Raw genomic sequence first — 22,285 nt, 5'->3', positions numbered from 1 at the left:
TTCAGCATCTGATCTGTGATGGAAAAATGAGAACCCTAGAGAAGGAAATAACAGTTCAGCATTCACATTTGCTCTACAATATAGAGAACTACACTAGGGCTAACTAAGTTCTATTCTAAATAGGATATACAGATTGGCTTTGTGATTTGAAGATTGTGGTCTCTCAATTCGTATGCTGTCCTGGACACATGGCTGTTGGGCCTAATACTTCTCTATTATTCCTTTTATGCTCTCTTACTTTGGCACTTATTCCAAGCACAGACTTGTTTGTGCCAGAATATAATTCAAGAATTAGAGTGGCATGCCAGGAAAGTGGTCTGCTACAGTGTCTGTTTCTGGCCACAGCCCAATGGCCATAGGGAATGCAAACTATAGAAGCAAAAGGTATTAACTCCTGATGGGACTTTTCATGGCAAAACTGGTCCTTGATAGAAGTATCTTGGGACTACATATGACTTAGGGAAAGTTTCTCATTCATAAAAACAACAGTAAGCATCCTATTCTTCATGGAAATGGAAATGATAAAAAGCATTTGGCAGAGTAGGGACCAGGTGGTAGCAATATACTGTGCCAATGGCTGAAGGTGTGAAATGGTGACCAGATGTTGGAATAGATGTGTAAAGAGAATCACCAGAAAGGAACTAAATCTGTTCTCAACTGGCTCTATTGAAAATAATACGTGAAATTTTCCTTATAGTAACTGGCATAGCTCCTTGTTTTCACAGAGCTGGGCACATAGTAAGCACTAAATAAATAGTTGTTGTTTGAATGAAACATAAATCATCCCCTACAATGGGTAAGCAAATAGTTCCAAGTTCTTAATCACTGCTATAAAAATTGAACTGACTATTTTGAGAAGTAATATCACATTGCTGAAGTTTTAGTTTTTCTTCTTATGGTTTGAAAGCCTCAGTACTATACAATTATTTCCTTAGATGTAACAAGGAAACCTTAGACTGACTTAGATTAGTGGGCAATAGAAGAAAAAAAAACAACCAAACATAGGAAGGAATTCAAATGCCTTAGATTGTAAAAAGCTATCTGTCACCTTGTTAATAAGACCTATAAACGTGTTTTTAGAAAAAGTGATAGCCAAGAGGAAAAATATCCTTGAATTTCTAAAAATCAGTGATTACTTCTCTAAGTTCTTTTGATTTGATTCAATTAAAGTTTCATTCTTAACCTATAGAATTCTTATTCTTAGTATGCCCTGCCACATGAAGTAAAGCAAGAAGACAGCTGGGAAAATATGCAGGCTAAAGTTAAGGCACAGACAGTCTTTTCAAGAGGCAAGCAGTATCTAAAAGAAGTTGTCAACAGAATTACAGATTTACCAACCTATTAATTTTCATCTGAGGGCAGCAGCTATTTGTTTCTGCTTGATTTTAACCTATTTTCTAGATGTGATAGTACAACAGCTAAAAGAAATTAAGTTGCATTCAGATAAATTCAGCCATTACCAGAGAGCCAAAGGAGAATCAAATCCCTCATATTTTTTTCATTTGGTCCTTTTTTATTTGCCTGTCCTGGGGCTTGAACTATGGGTTTGGGCAGTGTCTCTGAGCTTTTTTTTGCTTAAGGCTAGCACTCTACCATTTTAACAATAGGCCTGCTTCCAGGTCTTTTGGTGATTAACTAGAGATGAGATTCTCTTGAACTTTCCTTCCCTAGCTGTTTTTGAACTGTTATCCTCAGATTTCGGCCTCCTGAGTGTCTAGGATTAGAGATGTGAGCATTTAGCTTATTTATTCCTTTTTTTGAAAGTAAAAAAATTAATCAGAAATCTACATAGTGTGAACCCTTGGAACCTGTCTTTGCAAAGCACACTATTTCCTCAAATTTTCTGCCTTTGTGATATTCCAGTTCCACCTCCACTAGCCATCTTACTCTGCTTCTCTCCTTTCTGCCCTAATACTCACCTCTCACTTTTTGCCCTTTCCTTGGCTCCCTGCAATGTGTTAGCCTCATGGAGCTATTCACAACTACTTCCTCTAAAGTCAATTTAAACCTGGAGATTTTCACAATGCCCTTGGCCCATAGTTCATTTGTAATACCATAAATTCCAAGTTGATAGAAAGACTGGGCAGAAAAAAATCAAATCCAAATGTTGAGAAAGGTGTTCCACTTCATTTAGGAAAATACTAATTCCTTCACAGTGTTTTCTTCATTCTAATTGTGAATTATGGAAATTGAGTTTCTTCTTTGTTTTATCTACTTTATGGTAAGAAACATTTATCCTCAGAATGTTTTGAATAACATTATCAACACCAAATATTACAATTGTGTTGGAAAAGACAAGATTTCTTGATGAAGCTTTTCATGGAGAAATGACTGAATGTAGAGGAAATAAATCACCAAAATAGAATCTTAACATTCAGTCTAGCCCCAGATGTATCATTTAATTCTGATATAGCTCTGGACGAAACTTCTTTTTCCTTAATATAACAATGACAATAGTATAAGTGTATTAGATATTTACTCTGTGTTGAGCAACATAGAGAATATTTATATGCCCTAACCTTGTTCATCCTTATAACACAACATGGTATAGACTATTAAAATCATTACTGGACAGATTTGGTAAGTGAAGTGTAAGGAGACTGAAAATATGCCTAATGTTGAGAATGGAAGTCCAAGCAACTAGTCAGTATTGAAGTTAAATCTATCAGACTCCGAAGATCAGATTTTTAACAAATACAAAATGCTGCTGCTTTACAACATTCTACTGAATCTTGTTTTCTCCATTCATAAAAATAAGAGTTGGATTGATATCTAAGGTCTCTGGGGCTTGAACTCAGGGCTTGGGTGCCGTCTCTGAATTTTTCTGCTCAATTTTCTCTACCACTTGAACCACAGCTCCACTCCTGGATTTTGGTAGTCAATTGGAGATAAAAGACTCACATAGTTTCCTGGCTGTCTTTGAGCCAGAATGCTCAGATCTCAGCTCCAGAGTAGCTAGGATTATAGGCTAGAGCCCCCAGTGCCTGGCTCTAAGGTCTGTTTTAAGGTTTAACAGATGAAGTCTCTAATATCAAGGAATATTGAGATCTCCAGTGTCAGATGAGATAGCAAATAAGTGCCAAATACCAAGAGCTAGTTTTTTTTTCTCTTACATCATACAGAAAAGGCTGTAGGATGCCATACCTTTTTCTTAGTGATGTTGGGAAGAATACAACTTTGAGTTAATGAAAAGGGAGACAAGATACTAACACTTCTATCTGTTAACCAGAGATCTGGAAGAACCATCTAGTTTCTCAGTTCATGCCTCTGAATTAACTGAGGAGAATTCAAGGAGGCTTAACTTTTAAGGAATGAAAGCCTTGGTGTATGGATTTCAATGTAATAAATAACAAATTACTACCAGGGAGTAATATTCCAAAGAGAAGTTCGTGCCTTTGGTTGACATACCAAAAAGGCCTGGAGCATTGGGGAAGCCAAGAGTTATTCCTGGAGTTAATTTTCCTCCACATTCTCTTCCTTTAAGATCTTGCCCACTAACATGGCACCACGTCAACTATCACATCTATGTAGATGACTCTCAGATCTATATCTGAAGTCTTAGCCTTCTTTCACACGAACTCCAAGTCTGTGTCTCAGCTGCCTCCTATATATTTCCACAAGGACATTTTGATGCTACTTCAAATCCATGAAATGTCAAAACAGATACATTATCTTCCATCACAAACCAATTCCTAGCTAGAAAAATGCTTTGAAATCTATGAGCATAAGCTATTATTATTTTTCTTTCATTGTGTTTGATTTATTTCTTGGCAATGTTGCCCAGGCCTGGCTTCAACTGCTCATCCTCCTGCTTTAGACTCGTGAGTGTTGGGATTATAAGTATGTGCAGTCACTTCTCATTTATAATTTTTGTTCTTAGTAAGCATAGATCACAATATTTTTCTCTCAGACATCTAATCCTGAGACTTTGGAGTACTTTGTCAAATTCAGGCATTTACTAAAACTAGTAGATTCTTCCTTTGTGAGAGCTCCTTCCTATTCTGAAGATCATCAACTTTCAGAGTCCTGAATCCTAAATATTCACTTCTCATCTTACATAAATGAGTGTAAATATGTAAATCACTTGGCACACAATTGGTGAGCAAAAATGTAGAAGTACTTTTCAAGTTCTAGATGTATCCATTTAGATGTCCTTCTGACATCTCTTATTCAACATATCCTAAATGATTTTTGCTATATTAGCTTCTTTTGACTTCTCAATATCAATTATTAATACCACAGTCTACTCAGTTACTCATGAAGAAAACTTGAAAGGTAGGGCTGATGATATAATTTAGTAGTAAAGTACACATGTGCAAGGCCCTAGGTTCAGTTCTAGCACCCTCTTCTCTCACAAAAATATGCTCTACTAAGCTAAAGATGAGTTATATTTTAATATCTATTTTTATTAAGTCTTACTAATCCCAGTATACTTCCCCCTGTATATCCTCATACCCACCAGCCCAAAGAAAAGGCTTTGGATTCAGACTACCTAGATTTAAATTTAGCTTGGTAACTATATATATATATATGTTCTCTATATCCTTGAACAGTTTTTCTAACCTCTTAGAGCCACAATTTGGCCCTCTGCGAAATGGTAATGACATATGTAGTTTATAAGGTTGCTTTCTGCAATAAATGGGATTATAGTGTCACAGTCCTGATAACTCTCAAAAATGTATTCCCTCTCCTAGCTTCACAATTGGATGGGAAATAGTTTCTTTTCTGTACTTCATTTATCTCTGTTATCTTTATTTCCTTCCTTCTGCTAGCTTTAAGTTTAATACCATCTCTTTCAAGTTCTCTAAGGTATAGACAGATGAATTATGATATTTTTCTTCCCTCTCCTCTTCCTTCCCTCGTCTTCCTCTTCTTCCTTCTCAACATCCTCCTCATTGTCCTCCTCCTCTGCCTCCCTCCACAAGGATTTTGCTGTTATCCAGGCTGGATTAGAACTTTTTATAATACACTGGTCTTTAACTTGTGATCTTTTCTCTGCTTTCCAAGAGCAGGGCTTATAGGCTTGAAGCACCATGCCTAGGCTACTTCATATATTTTGATCTCATAAGTGAGACCAATTTTTAGCTGTTAAATATTGAGCCTTTTATTACTATATAATGTTTTGGACTCCTATAATCCTCTATTTTGTTCTTTCTTTTTGCAAACTCAGTCCTTGTACATACTAGACAAGGGTTCCACCATTGAGCTACATCCATATCCCAGTAACGTTTGGGAAGTACTAGGAATCGAACTCAAGGTTTTGTGCTTGCTAGGCAAACATTCTACACTGAAGTCATGCCCCAAGTCTTTCTTTTTTCAGTTTATTTTTCAGACAGGATTTCTGGCCCAGCCCCTGCCCCTGCCTCTGTTCACCCTCAGGTTGAACTTTAACCACTATCCTCCCACCTCTCTCCTTCATTGTTAGAGACATTCATACACTACCACATCTGGCCCCATTTCTGGTTTTAAAATCAATTTTGACTATAAATACAATACACACCTTAGTTCCTTTTTGGTAACTATTTTTAAGGAATATCTTTTTGCCACGTCCTTTCACTTCCAACTATCTGTGCCTTAAGTCTAAAGTATCTTGTAATCAATATAGATGGATTATGTTTTTAGCCATTCTGCCATTGTGCCTTTTCTTTTTATTGGTCATGGGGCTTGAATTCTGAGCCTGAATGTTGTCTCCCAGCTCTTCAGCTCAAGGCTAGTGTTCTACCATTTGAGCCACAGTGCCACTTCTTGATTTTCTGGTGGTTTATTGGAGATAAGAGTTCCATGGTTTTCCTGCCCTGGCTGGCTTTGAACCACAATCCTCAGATCTCAACGTCCTGAGTAGTTAGGATTATAGGCATAAGCCATCTGTGCCCTGTTGTCACTGTGTCTTTTAAGTAATGTCCATCTAATATTGAATGACTTCTGCCATTTTGCTGTCTTGTATATGACATCTTTTTGTTTCTTAATTCTTGCAAGAGTGCCTTTTTGACTTTGATCAATTTTTCTAATGTATCATTTTTATTTTATTTTATTTTCTGTACATGTTGTAGTAGTTACCATGGGGATTATAGTTAACATAACAAATTTATAATAAACTCTTTTGAAGCAAGGCGATGGTGGCTTACACCTGTAATCCTAGCTGCTCAGAAGGCTGCAAGCACTGAAGATCAAAGTTTGAAGCCAGCCTGGCCAGGAAAGTCTATGTGACTCTTAGCTCCAATTAACCAGATGGCTCAAATGGGTAGAACATCATCTTTGAGTAAAAAGTGAAGAGACAGAGCCCAGGACCTGAGTTCAAGCCCTAGTGCTGGCATAAAATAAATAAATTAACTCTTATGAACTGATTCCAAATTAGCTTTAAAAGCCATACATTAACACTATTTCCATCCAACTGCAGTTCTTATCCAATGCCATTCTATATCTCTCTTTTAGGCTGTTACTTCATAAATACAAACTTTATACTTTCTATGTCTATCAGCATATACTTATTACTGTTTTATGCACTTGTCCTTTACATCATATGAGAATCAAAAAGAGGAATTACAAACAATACAGTAATATTTTTATATTTACCTACATAGTTACCTTTATGGGAGATATTTCAGCCTAAAGCAATTCTTTTAGCATATCCTGTAGGAGACATCTACTAACTGCAAATTCCCTTAGCTTTTATTTACTTGAGAATTTCTTAATCTCTGCTTCATTTCTTTTGTAGCCGTACTGGGTTGGAACTCAGGGTCTGGTACTTACTGGGCAGGCTCTGTACCACTTGAGCTATGCTTCTAGTTCTGCCTTTTGTTTTTAAAGATAGCATTTTGGATTGACAATGTAACTCAACAAGTTTAACCAAAGATTTGAACAGGCTATGGAGAACAACAACAACAACAAAAACAACAAAATCCCAGAACTTGAAAAGTAATCAGAAGAAAGATTGAGGAATTCAGCAGATTTGCTAAAAACAAAATTAACAAAATAGAGGACAATTCTGAAAATAACACTGAAAATGCAAAAGATAAAGCCATGCTGGCACCAGTGGATTATGCCTATAATCTTAGTTTCTCAGGAGGCTGAGATATGAGGATAGTGGTTCAAAGCCAGACCAAGGAATATGAATCTGTGAGACTCTTCTTTCCAATTAATCATAAAAAGCAGAGTTAGAGACAAAGGGCTGAGTGAGAATGGGAGGCCTTGAGTTCATGCCCCAGTAAGTACTGGCACAGAAAAAACAAGAAAAAGAAATTTAATTAGAGAGAAAATAGTAGAAATGAAGAACCAAGATGATCTGGTGAGAAAAGTACTGAAAGTGAATAACTTGTATTCTACTAATGGAATAGAATAAGTGTTGGAAGAAATAATGGAATGATTTTCTAAACATAAAACTAACTTTGAAAATCTAAAGAAAATATTGTATTCCAAATGAATATGCTAGTTGGATAAAAAAATCAAGTAATATCCTAATTATATTACTGAATAAAAAAGGTAGATAAACATGGAAAGAGAGTCATGTAGACAAAGGAAAATCTAGTGAATAAGACACTTCTTTGCAGATAAAGCTAATGTCAGAAGACAACAGAAAACTATCTACTATGTACAGAGTATTATAAAATATGCTGTACAAACCATGAATACTAGCTGAGTTTTAGGGCAAAAGTAAATTCAACAGGCATACTTTTTTCATTAAACAAGATCTTACTATGTCTTGCCCTTGATTTGCTGTCCTACTTCCTTAACTTTCTTAGTGCTGGGCTTAAACATGTACACCACCATGCTTGTTTTATCATGTGGACTTTTTGTCAGTCATGAGGCTTGAACTTAGGGCCTGGGCACTGTCTCTGAGATGTTTTGCTCAAGGTTAGTGCTCTACCTCTTTGAGCCACAGCACCATTTCTAGTTCTCGCTGAGTTAATTAGAGATAAGAATCTCACAGACTTTCCTGTTGGGGTTGTCTTTGAATTGCCATTCTCAGATCTCAGCCTCCTGAGTAGCTAGGATTACAGGCATGAGCCACCAGTACTTGGCTTCATATTTTAAGGAAGGACAAAGTACTGAATGATGAAGTATTTTAGTTTTAAATATAGTGGATGATGAATGGCTGACCAACTGAAAAGAAGAATCGAGAAGCCTCAAGTATTACAGCTACAAAATACAATGTATATGTCATGTATATGTCATTTATTTGGTTAAAGTTGTAAATGTTATATATTATGATTATATGTGTATATCTGAATATTAAATACCTATATACATCTCACAAAATCAAGAAGTGGTTAGAGTATAGAAAACTATGAGCACTAATTTCTTCATCTTTCAAATCAGGCATCAAGACCTATTGTATCAAATTGAAACATAAAGCTTAATAATTCATGACCATGTTCTTGCATATTGGCTGTAAGTCAAACATTCCATAGTCTTACCTTTGCAATTAACCACTAGATTCTGAGAGTCACTTCTCCCAAACCAGAAAAATAAAGAAGATACTTTGGAAAGGCAGTTCTAAGCTATGTAGAATTTCAAGACATGGTTAACTATTGACTAATCAATCTCCACTTCTTTCATGAAAATCCTTAAAACTTGACAATCTCACCAGGGCCCAGAAAGTAAAAGTATAAAAAAAACATGATTCACTAAAGGCTGAAGCTTATGAATGCAATAAATGAAAGGCTTTTATGTAGTATTGTACCCTATTGTGAAGGTGATTTAAGAACACCTTACTGCATACAAGGGAAGAAAAAGTTTCATTTTAAGGGAATCACTACTAGTTGAATGATTAAATAAGGTAAACTCTGGGTCAGAGTTTGGATTGGAGCAGGGGTGACATGAGCAAAGGTTTTAGGTATACAGACAAGTTATATCTTCATAGGGCAAAGTTCTTCTGATTGGGGGCTTCAAGCAATGAACTATGTATGAGACAATTCTGAATTTGTTGTTGTTGTTTATTTTGCCAGTCTAGGGGTGGTTTTTTGTTTTTATTTTCTTCAGGCTATTGCTCTACTACTTGAACCACAGCACTGCTTCCAGCTTTTTCTTTGATTAACTGGGGATAAGAGTCCCAACAGACTTTCCTGCCCAGGCTAGCTTTGAACCGTGATCCTCAGATCTCAGCCTCCTGAGTAACTAGGATTATAGGGGTGAGCCACTGATGCCCAGCACAATTCCAAAATTTTCCACTGTACTAGCAATGTAACTTTCAACACACCACTTCCTTTCTGGAAGCCTCAGTTTTGTGATCACTCAAGATACTCTTTATATTTTATTATGTTCTTGACTTTAATTATCAAGGGTCCCATTTTTCCACACTGGGATTCATCTAGGACAAATTTTCTAACTGGTGACTACTAGACATACTTTTCCACATTCAGTTCTGGAGAATAATATGCAATTGGTAAAATATATGTCTGAAACCCTACTACCTTCCTAATTTGATGCACATTTGTTCTTCATTGCTAGTTTCAATTCTTCCCCACATCCTCCAACAGCTAATCTAAAGTCCCTCAAAGGTTAACTGATAATGGCTTAAATGCTGAAGGTAGGTCAGTGATCAGAGATTATGGAAGCATTTATGGAGAGGAGAGGTTTAACTTATTGGGAATATTTGGGGCAAAGTGAGTAGTCCAGTTTGCTGGACACACAAAATGTATTTCTGTGAGTAAAGGCCTAGCAAGGTTGCAAAGGGAGAAAATGTGTAGGGCTTTTGTTCTTCAGGGCGAGGCAAGGCATTTGAACTTAATTTGATAGCCCATGGGGAGATTTTGAAGATTTTGTCCAAGAGTGACTCCATCAGGAAGAGCAGCTTACATCTCTAAAACTTCTCAGCTAAAATGCAAAGTATGTTCCCTGGGAGGCTAATGCATTAGTTCATTAGCACTTGTTAAGACCTTAGATTCATTATCCAGGATCAAAATGCCCTAAGGGTCCTGGTCACAAAGCAGAGTAATATTGATTATGAAGGAAAAAGGATCAAACAAGATTTAGAGAACAAGTAGTACCAGAACATATATTTCAAGGTCTTGAGCTGGGCACCGGTGCCTCATGCCTGTAATCCTAGCTACGCAGGAGGCTGAGATCTGAGGATCAATGTTCAAAGCCAGCAGGAAAGTTCATGAGACTCTTATCCCCAATAAACCACCAGAAAAGCGGAAATGCCTCTGTGGCTCAAGTGGTAGAGTGCTCCTCTTTAGCTGAAGACCTCAGGGACAAGGTTCAGGCCCAGAGTTCAAGCCCCATGGGATATGACAAAAATGCTGAAAGTACAGGTTCCAGACTAAGTTGTAGGTTCACGTATTGTGATATAAAGATATTATTCAGAAGCTATTTTTTTCTGCTAACTAAATATCATTCCAGGAAAGATTAATTCTTTAGGATATAGAAAATATGTTGTATTTTTTTTAATACTTTGAGAACTCCAAGAAAAGTAACTCTTGGGAAATTAATTTTTATTTTTTTTTGGGTCCGCTCTTGTGGCCTGAACTCTGAGCCTGGGCGCTGTCCCTCAGCTCTTCAGCTCAAGGCTAGCGCTCTATGACTTGAGCCATAGCGCCACTTCTGGCTTTTTTTTCTTTTTGCTTATGTGGTTCTGGGGAATCGAACCCAGGGCCTCAGGCATGCAAAGCAAGCGCTCTACCACTGAGCCACCTTCCCAGCCCTGGTATAAAACATTTTAATGCCGGGCATCGGTGGCTCACGACTGTAATTCTAGCTACTTAGGAGGCTGAGATCTGAGGATCCTAACAATATTTAGTATAATTATTAATTTATATAAATTTTGTGTTTTCTAAAGAAGCTGAGAAAGGTCAAGTATGTATTTAGAGCTTGAGAATACAAAATACAATTCTTTTCACCTTAGTGACAGCAAATGACATTAAAATAAACAATTGTGATACTTTTTTCATTACTTTAAATTGATCTCTTAGCAAAATTAAATGGAAGAAATGCCTCTTGTTGAAGTACTTTCCAGGTTGTTTGGTTACTAGGCATTTCAGAGTATTTGTGCTTTATGGCTTTTGAAATCTATGAGACATCTCAAAGAGTGTATTCTTGAGCCTGGTGTGGTCACATGCCTGTGACCCCAGCACTTCTGCTGTGCCAAGGGGTTCTCCAGTTACAGGTTAGCCTGGGCTACTTGGTGAGGAAAGTGTATCTCAAGAAACTGTAAAACAATAATCCTGGTTCAACCTCATTAAGGTCCCCAATATACTTTATTATAATATATTTTCCAGGATAACCTGCTAGCTCTGCACAATAAGAATCTCTAGTGTAGGTTGTGTGGGGCAATCTCAACTGATTCTAACGGTCATTTACATATGAGGACCACAAAATACAGGGATACTGTCATGCAAGTTTATTCATAAGGAGGAGGCAGGGTAATTGTGTCTGGAACACAGTGCTTATAGGGAGAAGTATTATGAGTAAGGAGGTTATTGGCACACTCAGTATATAGAAACAAAGCCCTTGCTTACAGAATACATGTCAAATAAAATAAAACATAAAACATTTTCAAGTAAATCCGCATCTCCATCTGTCACAAATACTAAAATCCATGGGTGCTCAAGTCTCATATAAAGTGTTGTACTATTTGCCTATAATGTATGTACATCATCTCAATGCTTTAAATCATCTGTATATTATTTATAATACTTAAGCCTATGTAAATAAGCATCCCACCATTACTGAGAGAATTATAACATGAAAAACTCTGTACATGATCACTATAGATATAATTTAAAATTATTTTCAATGAATAATTGGTTGTGTACAGATACACGGAGCCCATGAATATGGTGAGACTAATGCCCTCACTGCCTTTCCATAGAATCCACAACTGTGGCTCTGCCTTATAGGAAGTATCTGAATTTTCCCTTTGAAAAGTGGGGTTTCCTTGAAGGCTTTAAAATCCAAACCATCAGGAGCTCCTCTGCATTTATGTGAGAAGGCTGGGAAAGGAAAGAGTGAAAAGAGAGCCAGAGAAAAGGAAAATGTGAGAAAGAATATGAAAAGGTGACAAATGAGTCAAAGGGAAAAAACTAAGCAAAAAAGAGAAGTTTTATGAAGAAAAAAGAGACGAGGCAAAACCAAGTTGTATAAAATTCAGACTAAATGAGTGTAAATTAAGCTGGAAAAAGACAATAGTTAGGTATATGATTATTGAATAAAACTCTAATTTGTCACATGAAAGAAAAAAAAAGAATAGTTTGGTTTTGTGTCTAACCTTGAGTAGGATCCACTGAAGGTCTTGTTGCCCCAAAGACTTTACTTTCTCCTGTACTTCACAGTCTGTTTCTGGGGGAGATTTTACTTAAAACACCTTTGAAAAATTGGTGCTTTAAAAAGAAACATTCAAATCCTTGTGCACACAGCTATATACTAATTTACTAGACTGACAAATCCTTAGGGGTAACATTGTTAGCTTGAGGCACAATGACAGTCTCTATCTTGTGATGCTAGGACAAAAGGTCTCATCCATAATGATATTCCCCACTTACCTGAATCCTCAGGAAAGTCATTTCTTGTTGGCTTAGTCTCTGTTAAAATGCAAATATCATTCCTGGAAGAGGTAACACATTAACAAGATCACAACATTAGCATCCATTAGTTTTTCTGATTAGCTCTAGCAGTTTTGCTGTGAGCAAGGTCCTAAGGGCATGGAATAAATCTGAGGAAATTTCAATTTTCTTTTGGTGGGAAAGGAGTCAAGAGAGAAGGCTGGTATTGGGGAAAACACTGGAGTCAGGTGCTTCTAGGGCTCCACTTAAGATTGGCCAGGGAGGACAGTGAGGGCTAGAACAAACTGGAGAAGGGAGTATGAGATGGATAATATTCATGAGCTGGATGTCTGGGGAGAGGGGATGTGCAAGAAAAGGACATTGATAAAAAATTTTTCGGATAGGAAGGTGATATGGAGAAAGAAATCTGAAGACCTATTTCAATAAATTTTGGGTTGAGCTCTCTTTAGGTCATTTTTTTTCTTCTTTTTTAAACAATATTTTATTTTTATAACTTTTTTTTAATTGTGAGAATACTGTACAGAGGAGTTACAATTACATGGGCAAGATAACGAGTACATTTCTTATCAAGCATTGTTGCCTCCTCTTTGTTTCCCCTTCCCATCCCTTCCCATACTCCTCCCACTTCCCCCCACCCAATTTTCCCCACAACCTCCACCAAAGTTATGAAGTTCGTTTTTCGACATAGGACTTGTACATCTCATTGTTGCAATGGGTCCACCTGTATCCCTAGTTAAACAATTTGTTTTTTCCCTTCCCCTCCACAAATTACACCAACATCAAATACAGTGAAAGCAGGGGTTATACCATGGGGGAGGGACATACAAAGCAACATAGAAATCATCTTATAAATATGTTAGAAACAATTACATGAAAAAAAACCATTTGAATACTTATCTTGAGGTTCATTCCACTAACATCAATTTATCTGACCTTTTCTGTTTGACTCAGACATATACTAGATATTGCAAATAAGGGAAACCATGGGACTTATGATTCTTTGAGCTTGGCTTACTTCACTTAATATAATTTTTTCCAAGTCTTTCCATTTCCTAACAAATGAGGCATTGTCATTCTTTCTAATGGAGGTATAGAATTCCATTGTGTATATATACCACATTTTCTTTTTTGTAAAGGTGATGAACAGGGTATGATGAACAGTAAGGTAATAAGCACATTTCTTTTTAAATACTGTTACCCCCTCCCTCATTTTCTCCCACTTACCTCTCCCTATTCCTCTCCCCCACAAGTTGTACTGTTCATAGTGTCTAGTGAGTATCATTGTTGCATTTGTTCATCCTTTGTCCTGCTGTTTCTGTGATTCCCTTTCCTTTCCACAGGTCTGATATATAAGACAAAAGCTACAGAAAGCTAAAAAAGGAAAAAAATAGAAATAATTGCATATAGGAGATAATAAAAACCTCTTTAGATGAATGGATCGAGAAGATGTGGTATATATACACAATGGAGTTCTATGCTTCCATCAGAAAGAAAATATTGCCCCATTCATAAGGAAATCCAAAGACCTGGAAAAAAATTATATTAAGCGAAGCAAGCCAGGCTCAGAGAAGTAGGTTGCTTGGTTTTCCTCATTTGTAATAACTAGAATATGTCTAGGATATTCTTAACAGGAGATCATAATAGCTCAATTGCTAAGTGAATAGGACCATAAATGAAGTGTATCAGTTTCTTCTTTGTTAAAAGAATGGGGATCAGGGAAGGTCTTTTAGGAGCTTTGCATTAAAGGCTTTTGCTTCACAATGTGATCAAAAACCCTCAGCTCCCAGTAAAGTAGAATTCCTAAGATACTGGCCATTATCAGATTAGAAATGTGCCACAAAGGAAAGATGTAGATAATAACCTGCTGACTGGTCACACTGCTGATAAAAGTCCAATATATCACCCATTGATTTTGAATTAATAAAGTAACTGCACTCACAGTCTAAGTGCCTATATCTAAGGTTGGATAACTGGAAAGAAAGCATCAGGAGACTTTGCAATTTCAACTTGCTCACAAAGAAGGGACTGATGAACAGTAAGTCAAGGAAAAAATGTTCACAAACTTTTAGTCTAATATGTTACCAAGACATACTAAACCCAAAGAAAATGTTTTGGCCATTGCATAAAAGGATTTTTGAGGATAATGTCATTATCATGAACTTCATATACATATTTTCAACATGTAATATAACATTAAAAAACAGCGGGGTGCCAGTGGCTCATGCTTGTAATCCTAGCTACTCAAGAGGCTGAGATCTGAGGCTCACAGTTCAAAGCCAGCCCTGGCAGGAATGTCTGTGAGACTAAGAAATAAACCACTCAGAAAACTAGAAGTGGCATTGTGGCTCAAGTGGTAGAGCTCTAGCCTTGAGCTGAAGAGTTGAGGGACAGGGACCAGGCCCAGAGTTCAGGCCCCACGACCAACCAAAAAAAACAAAACAACAACAACAACAAAAAAAACAAAACAGTCCTTAGGTGGGGTACTAGTGGCTCATGCTTATAAATCTAATCTAGTAAATAAGTTGAGATCCAGAGGGTTGAAGTTCAAAGCCAGACTGGGCAAAAAAAGTCCTTGAGACCCTGTCTCCAAAATATCTAGTCAGGCTGTTGGCATGGCTCAAGTAGTATAGCTCCAGCTGAGCAAGCAATTCAACAGAACAAGTATGAGGCCCTGTGTGTTCAAACTTTAGTACCAGTAAAATAACAAAACAGCAACAACCAGAAATAACTTTTTTTTGTCAGTCATGGGGCCTAAATTCTGGGTCTAGGCGCTGTCTTTCAGCTCTTCAGCTCAAGGCTAGCATTCTACCACTTGAGTCACAGTGTCAGTTCAGACTTTTTCTTCTTATTGGTGCTGAGGAATAGAACCCAGGGCCTCATGCATGCAAGGCAAGCAGTCTACCACTGAGCCACACTCCCAGCCCCAGAAATAACTTTTATAGTTAAATATCTGAAAAGCAATGTGTTTTTAACATTGATTGGTTCCTTAATAAGATATTCTTCACTGAGTCTATGAGAAATAAGCATTAGTTTAATATAATTTTCAGTTCTGTTTCAGTATGGAGAACAACTGTATATTACCTACAAAGATGAGGTAATTAATCCTATAGGCTTTCAAAATTGGAAGAAAGCCATAAATATTTTAGCCTAACCCTGTCATTTTAAAGGTCACGAAGTGACTTGGTCAGGGTACCACAGTGATTTTAAAATCAAAGCCTAGATTCACATCAGCTTTTCTGGTTGCCAGCAGGTACAATGTGCTATCATGTTGAGAGTTTTGACATAAGTTTAAACATCTAAATAGACTGCATTTAGCTATATGACTTCAGGTTAGTTATTAAACATCTTGAAACCTTGGTCTGGATTTTCCTACTCTATAAGATAAAACTTGTAACATCTACAATGTATAATTCTTGTAAGAATAATAAATATATAATCTCTAACTGTGTGTTAAGAAACTGCAATTTATTGGTTAAAGAAAATTGAGCACCTCTATGGGCTGGGAATGGTGTTGTTGAAAACAAAGGTAGAGATGTGGAAAACATATCCATTTTTGGACAAAACTATGGTTTTATGACTTGTCCTCAGTTCCACTTGAACCCTTTCCCCCAATCAATTTATGTGGTTCCCCCCCTCAGTGCTTGGGGTCAGTCTCTGGGCCTTATATATGCTACCTAAGTACTCTTCTAAGCTACTTCTCCATGAATTATGTTTTTGGTTTTTTTCTGATGGTACTGAGATTGGAATCCAAGGCCTCCAGTTGCTTGGCAGGTACTCTTCAGCTGAGTCACACCTCTAGCCTTCTTACTGCTTTTAATACCACCTCCCCTTTGGGAATATAGCACAGAAAAGCATAGAGTATTGTAAAACACCATGCAGGAGAGAAACTCTGTGGGTCTCAACCACATAAGGTAGGTATTTGGTAAAAAAAAAAATCATACCTGGAGGGAAATTCCCACTGTGATTCTCATGTTCTGTGAGTCACAGTTTCATTTCATTTGCATGAAATTCCTGATTTCTGGTAGGTTGTTAAAATTCATTTTTCTAATTATAGAGGTGTCCATGCTTCCCATTAAACACAGGGGTCCTCCTAGTCAATTTCAAATGATATTATTCATTCAACAATTTACCTGTGGATAAGCCTTACCCTAGGCATCAGAATGCATGTATACAGAAGTGTAAGAACCCCAAACATAATATTTCCTTGTCGAATACTTTCTTTTGTGTCAATCCTGTGACACAAAAGGGCCTGGGTGCTGTCCCTGTGATTTTGTGCTCCAAACTAGCACTTAACCACTTGAGTGACAGTCATATTTTTTTATTGCTTAATTGTAAATAAGAGTCTCACAGACTTTGCTGCCTGGGCCTGTTCTGAACCATGATGTTCAGATCTCAGGTTTCAGAGTAGCTGGGATCACATGCGTAAGCCCTTGGCACCTGTCTTCACCTAATACTTCTGCAAGACATTGGCCACAAATATTTAACTGAAGATATCAAAATATGGAGAATTTTCTTCTAGCATCTCTCATAGAAAGCAGTGGCCATCTGGAGAAATGTTTATGTATTGAGATCCAAAGAGGATCACATTCAGCCATTTCATTTCTTTTTTAACTACGTACCTTAAAATGGAACTCTGAACATAAGAAAACTTACCAGCAGTAACACTTTTCCCTTAACCCCTGCTATCATGTGTGAGTCATTGGCCTCACATTGCTGTTTTGCTAGGCAACCCAAGCTTGTCTGCCTTTCTCAATGCTTTAGCCATTCCAGCAAAGTGTGATTTCCCCTGAGAGTTGGAAATTGCTGTTCCTGTTATAACTGACAACTTTGTTGGATGGATATGTACAGCCAACTTTTTCACTGTCCTGGTTCAGACCAAAGTGACATTAAACCAGGCCAGTTGAATGTACATGCCAACAAATAGACATTGAGACTACGAAGAAGAGTCAATATCTGTTGACATGTCAACACTCTTCCAAAATGAGTTAGATTTTGCACTGGAGCTAAGAATCACAAATAGCAATGTATCCTGTCCCTCCACAAATCTATCTCTGGCCTTGTTTATGATCTGAACCTATCAATTGAAAGTCATACTAAAATTAAGAGCTTTAAATCTACTTCCATTTCTATTGCTTTCCAGAATATGTACAATAACAAGAGAAAATCCTATAAGATGTGATAGGAATGTGATTCTATATGATTTTCAGTAAGAAAGTACTTCAATTTCCTCTTAAATAAACAGGCCAGAATTTATCATTTATTCATCACTCATTCATTTATTCAATAAGCATTGTCAATTATGCATAGGCACTAGTAGTGGAGAATGATGTAGGATATAGTAAGGGACAAAAATGAACAAAAATACCACCAAGGGAAGAAAATGTTCAGAGAAGAGATTTTCTTGATTTCTCTATTGTGGTCATACTACCATTGTGAATGAGTCAAATAAACAGCTTTAGTTAGTTCAATCAGCAATCATAACTTTTAACCATAACTTCTATCATAATGTAAGGTTATTAAAAGTAGCATCTTGACATAAATTTTCTTTAATTTTAGTCATAGCAATAATTTTAATGAAATTTAATGCAGCAATTTAGTAAGCACCATGTTGTTAGGATACAATTGATTCAGCACTTTTTTGGAGCATGATAGATCAAGAAATATTGGGGCTAGCGTATCAGATTTTCTTTAAGTCTCATTTGTTTCTAGTTTCTGGAAAAAACATTATTGTAAGGTATATATCTTTTGAATAAATGTTGAATCTGTTCAAAATTCAATGTTTACACACTGTTGGCATTTACCATTTCTCATGGGAACCAAAGTTGGTTTTAACAAGTATTTTTCTAATGACTTCTAAAACCAGGGGACGATGATTCCAATAACACACCTCAGGCACACTAGCAAGTATGACTTACACTGCAGCAGAAATCTTATAGCCTGAGATGATTTTCCAAGATAAAAGTATGTAGGCGTTCTATAGACTGGGGGTGTAGCGCAATGTCAGAGTAGTGATTAGCATGTATGAGGTTGAATTCAATCCCCAGCATTGAAAAATATAAGTGCTTTCCAAACATTATTTACTTTCTATTTACATGGGTAGTCAAAAAATAAGCAATTTGCTCCTTATCAAAGCTGTTTCCACAAAATCAATACAAAATATTTTCAAGATATATTTAATGTAAGAGCAATACTTTACATCATAAAATATTCTCCAAGCTTTAATATAAAGTCAAAAACTCTAGTAGTGATGACTTATGTGATGTTTAGTGATATGAAAGTTGTCAAGTTTGGCTACACAACCCAAGAAAAAGATTGCTACAGCTAGATCCACTTATTTGGTTAAGTTTTACTGAAGTTTCAACCAGAGGTTCTTCAGTTTCCTTGTGAATTTCTGGTTTGGAAAGTGGTTATATCATGGATGGGGAGAAATTAATTTAATTACTCAGTTTTGGACAGAAAATATTCACATAGGAAACCAAGTAAATAGTTCTGATATCTATTAAATAGGAGAGCTTTGTTTAGAAAGAATAAGAAACTAGCATTAGTGTAATACTAATGTGATGTAAATAGTGATGTAAAGCTAATCTATGGACTTTATTCAAATTTTACCAGTTTTCCTAGGAGTATGCTCTTTCTTCTCCAGAATCTCCCATCACATTTGATCAGATTGAGATTATTCGATTTATGCACGAACATTACATGTCCTTTTCCAGTGCATTATGTATATTTATTATCATTGGCAATATGAATTAAACATTGATTATTTGTTTAAAGCTTCTACAATGTAAATACATAATATCTTCTCTTTGGCTAATATATACCTATTTTGTTAGAAGAGATTTGAAAACTCTGCAGATACATTGTTTTGAAGTAAGGAGGCCAGGTCTGGTCGGGGCCATATTGGCCACAGGGTGGATAATAGGGTCTCACCATCTTGCCTTCATGCTGGGGGAAGGAAACTTCCCCCCGTCTCGCCCCCATCACCTGCTTCCAGGTACTGGGCTTGCCTGGACCCCTAGAGTCAGGGGCAGGCACTTGGCTGATAGGTTACTGAATCTGTCAGTCTATTGCCTGGGACTGGGAATTTCCTGAGGATCTGCCCCCTGTGCCCACCAGCCTAGCTGCCAGGACTCTATGCCACATGTGTCTCTGTGATCATGTCCTTTGTCCTGTCTCCTTTCTCTTCTCCAGTCATCACAGAGTCCCAATTCAGCTCTCCATTGGAGCTGAATTGGCTTGTTGGTATTGTTTTTGTTCTTTCTTTCCTCTTTAGCATGTTTCCTAGCTGTGTTATGTGTATTTGCATGCTGTAGACCTTTGTAACAACTGGCGGCCTGAAGCCTGTTAACTGTATAATAAAAACTCCAATATTCTATATTTTAAAGTGTGGCTTCTGGAATGATTTACCTTACAACAGTTTATTGAAAAAATTTTTGATTACTTTGCACATTCACCTATTATTCTTGACTGCAACAAGGACTATTGTGATGTTTTAGTTAGTTATTGTAGTTTTTTTTAGTTTATTTCCTATTTCATTTATCCATTCTACATGTATGCATTGAAATTCTCCTCTAAGGTAGAGTTCTTTCTTCTTTCCCATTAGTTTACTTCTGTAAGTATAGACACAGGGAATTCATTTTTTCTATGAATTATAATGCAATATATCATCATTCAAATTTTTCTCAAATGTATCCACTTTTGAGCATTGGCATTTTGTTCACATTGGATCCTTTATCTCTTTGATATGCTCCCTCCTAAGCAATGACTTTTGCATACTTCATTGCTTTCTATGTCTTTAAGACACTCTAAACCTGGCTTTTATATTTTGTCCATGCTTTGAATTAGGGATTAAAACAAACAGAGAATACTGATTCCTGTAAATGCAGAATGAAAATTAAAATCCCAAATCAGGGAACAAGGGATACTCATTACTACTGAGGATCTGCTCCTGAGCTCTCTTTGTAGAGTGAGATAGGAAGTATGCATACTAAACCATAAACATGCATACTTGCATTTAGCCATTCATTTATGAAATTTTTGGTATCTATCCACATATGTTAAACTAAACACAAGTTCATACTGATACCTCCACTTTAATCTCCAATTCCAATCCAATATAGAATAATTCATTCTAGTCTACTTTTTATTCGTATTTGTAATTTCTTTCTCTGACAGTGAGAAGCTTGAAACGCATTTATCTACAATCCTAGTTTTTTACATTCATAAAGTAATTTCAATCTATTTCTAGACTTCTGATTGCACTGTAAAGATGATTTTTAAGCGTCCAATACATGAAGAAATAAATAGGTTGTGAGTGGTGGCTCATATATCTCAGCCCACCCATTGTGATACTGAGGCAGGAGAGAATTAATACTATGGAACTAGCTGAGAGCCAGCAGCTCATTCCTATAATCCTAGTTACCCAGGAGGCTGAGATCTGGAGGACTGTCATTTGAAGCCAGCCCCATGGCTATAAGATTCAATCTCCAAGTAACCAGTAAAATACCAGACTGGAGGCATTGCTCAACTAATAGAGCACCAGCTGTAAGTAAGCAGGGCAGGTAAAAGTGGGAAGCCCTGAGTTCAAGCTCTGGTACTGGCAAAACAAATAAGCAAGCAAACAAATAATATGACACTAGAGCAAGGCAATACTGAGTCCAGGATTAGCTCTAAAACATTATTTTTACTACTTCAATACAACAAAGCATTCTAAAGAGAAGGAGAAGTTTAGAAGTTACAGATAAGGTAACAAACTGTCAAAGGCCAATCCTTTGTTTCCAATAGCCTAAATTATTTTTTTCATAACAGTGTTTAAGAACTACTTATATAAGACATTTGTTAACCATGAAGATTGTTGGGTCCACACTGAGACATGCCACTTCAAATCACAGCAGTGAGGTTGGAAAATCTGTTATTTAAATAAATACTCCAGGTGACTTCACAGTTTGCGAATCACCAATAACCAACTATATGCTCCTTTGTGGAATTATTATATGTGGACATAGTACAGTCATCTATCCCATGCTGGGCTTCCCAGTAAGGAACATGGCTTCATTTGGTTTCTTAGATAAATAAAAGTATATGTTACTGAGATTCCATTAGCCAACTGGATAAAATCTGATTCTACGGGAAATGCCCATCATTTTTCAGGGAGCTACTCAAAAGCATAGTCACTTATTTTTCCTCAGGCTCTTTGCTACCTTCAAATTAAGTAAAATAAAATGCTGTTATTTTCCATTATTTTGTATTTCCTGTAACTGCTAAACACCAACAATCTGTTAAAATGAATAGAGTTAGTAGGCTAACTTTTAGCATTTTTTCATAAAAACTAAAGCAGATTTGTAAAAAGCAGTTGTTTCAGAAGCAAACAGAACCTCAGTTTTATGAAGACAGAAAAATATGATTTCAGTAGGATTAAGATTTCAAATGTGTGAGAAACATTCTTTCTTTGTTAAATTTTCACAGAGTTAACCCTTTAGGTAACCATAATGAATTATCTTTGTTGGTTCACTTTTAAATATAATTCATTGGTGTCATTGGTTCAGATACATTTTTTTCTCTTACATTTCATTTTCTTTCGGACAGCAGCTTCCTTAAGATAGTCAGCTTTTATAAAAAGTTTTCCAGAAATGTTACAATCCCAAGTGAAACCATATACCCCATTCTCTGCTATATGTCTGCATCAATATATACCTGCAATTAAGCTTACAGGTTTGTGACAGGCTAGAAAAGCTTATTAGAGTCTCATTTCAGATTGTTCTTGGGATCCATGTGATGAGTTCACT

Source organism: Dipodomys merriami, unplaced genomic scaffold (assembly GCF_024711535.1).
Source record: "Dipodomys merriami isolate MVZ:Mamm:240054 unplaced genomic scaffold, mDipMer1.0.p SCAF_3, whole genome shotgun sequence".
Classification (NCBI taxonomy): Eukaryota; Metazoa; Chordata; class Mammalia; order Rodentia; family Heteromyidae; genus Dipodomys; species Dipodomys merriami.
Note: the sequence above shows the minus strand (reverse complement) of the source record.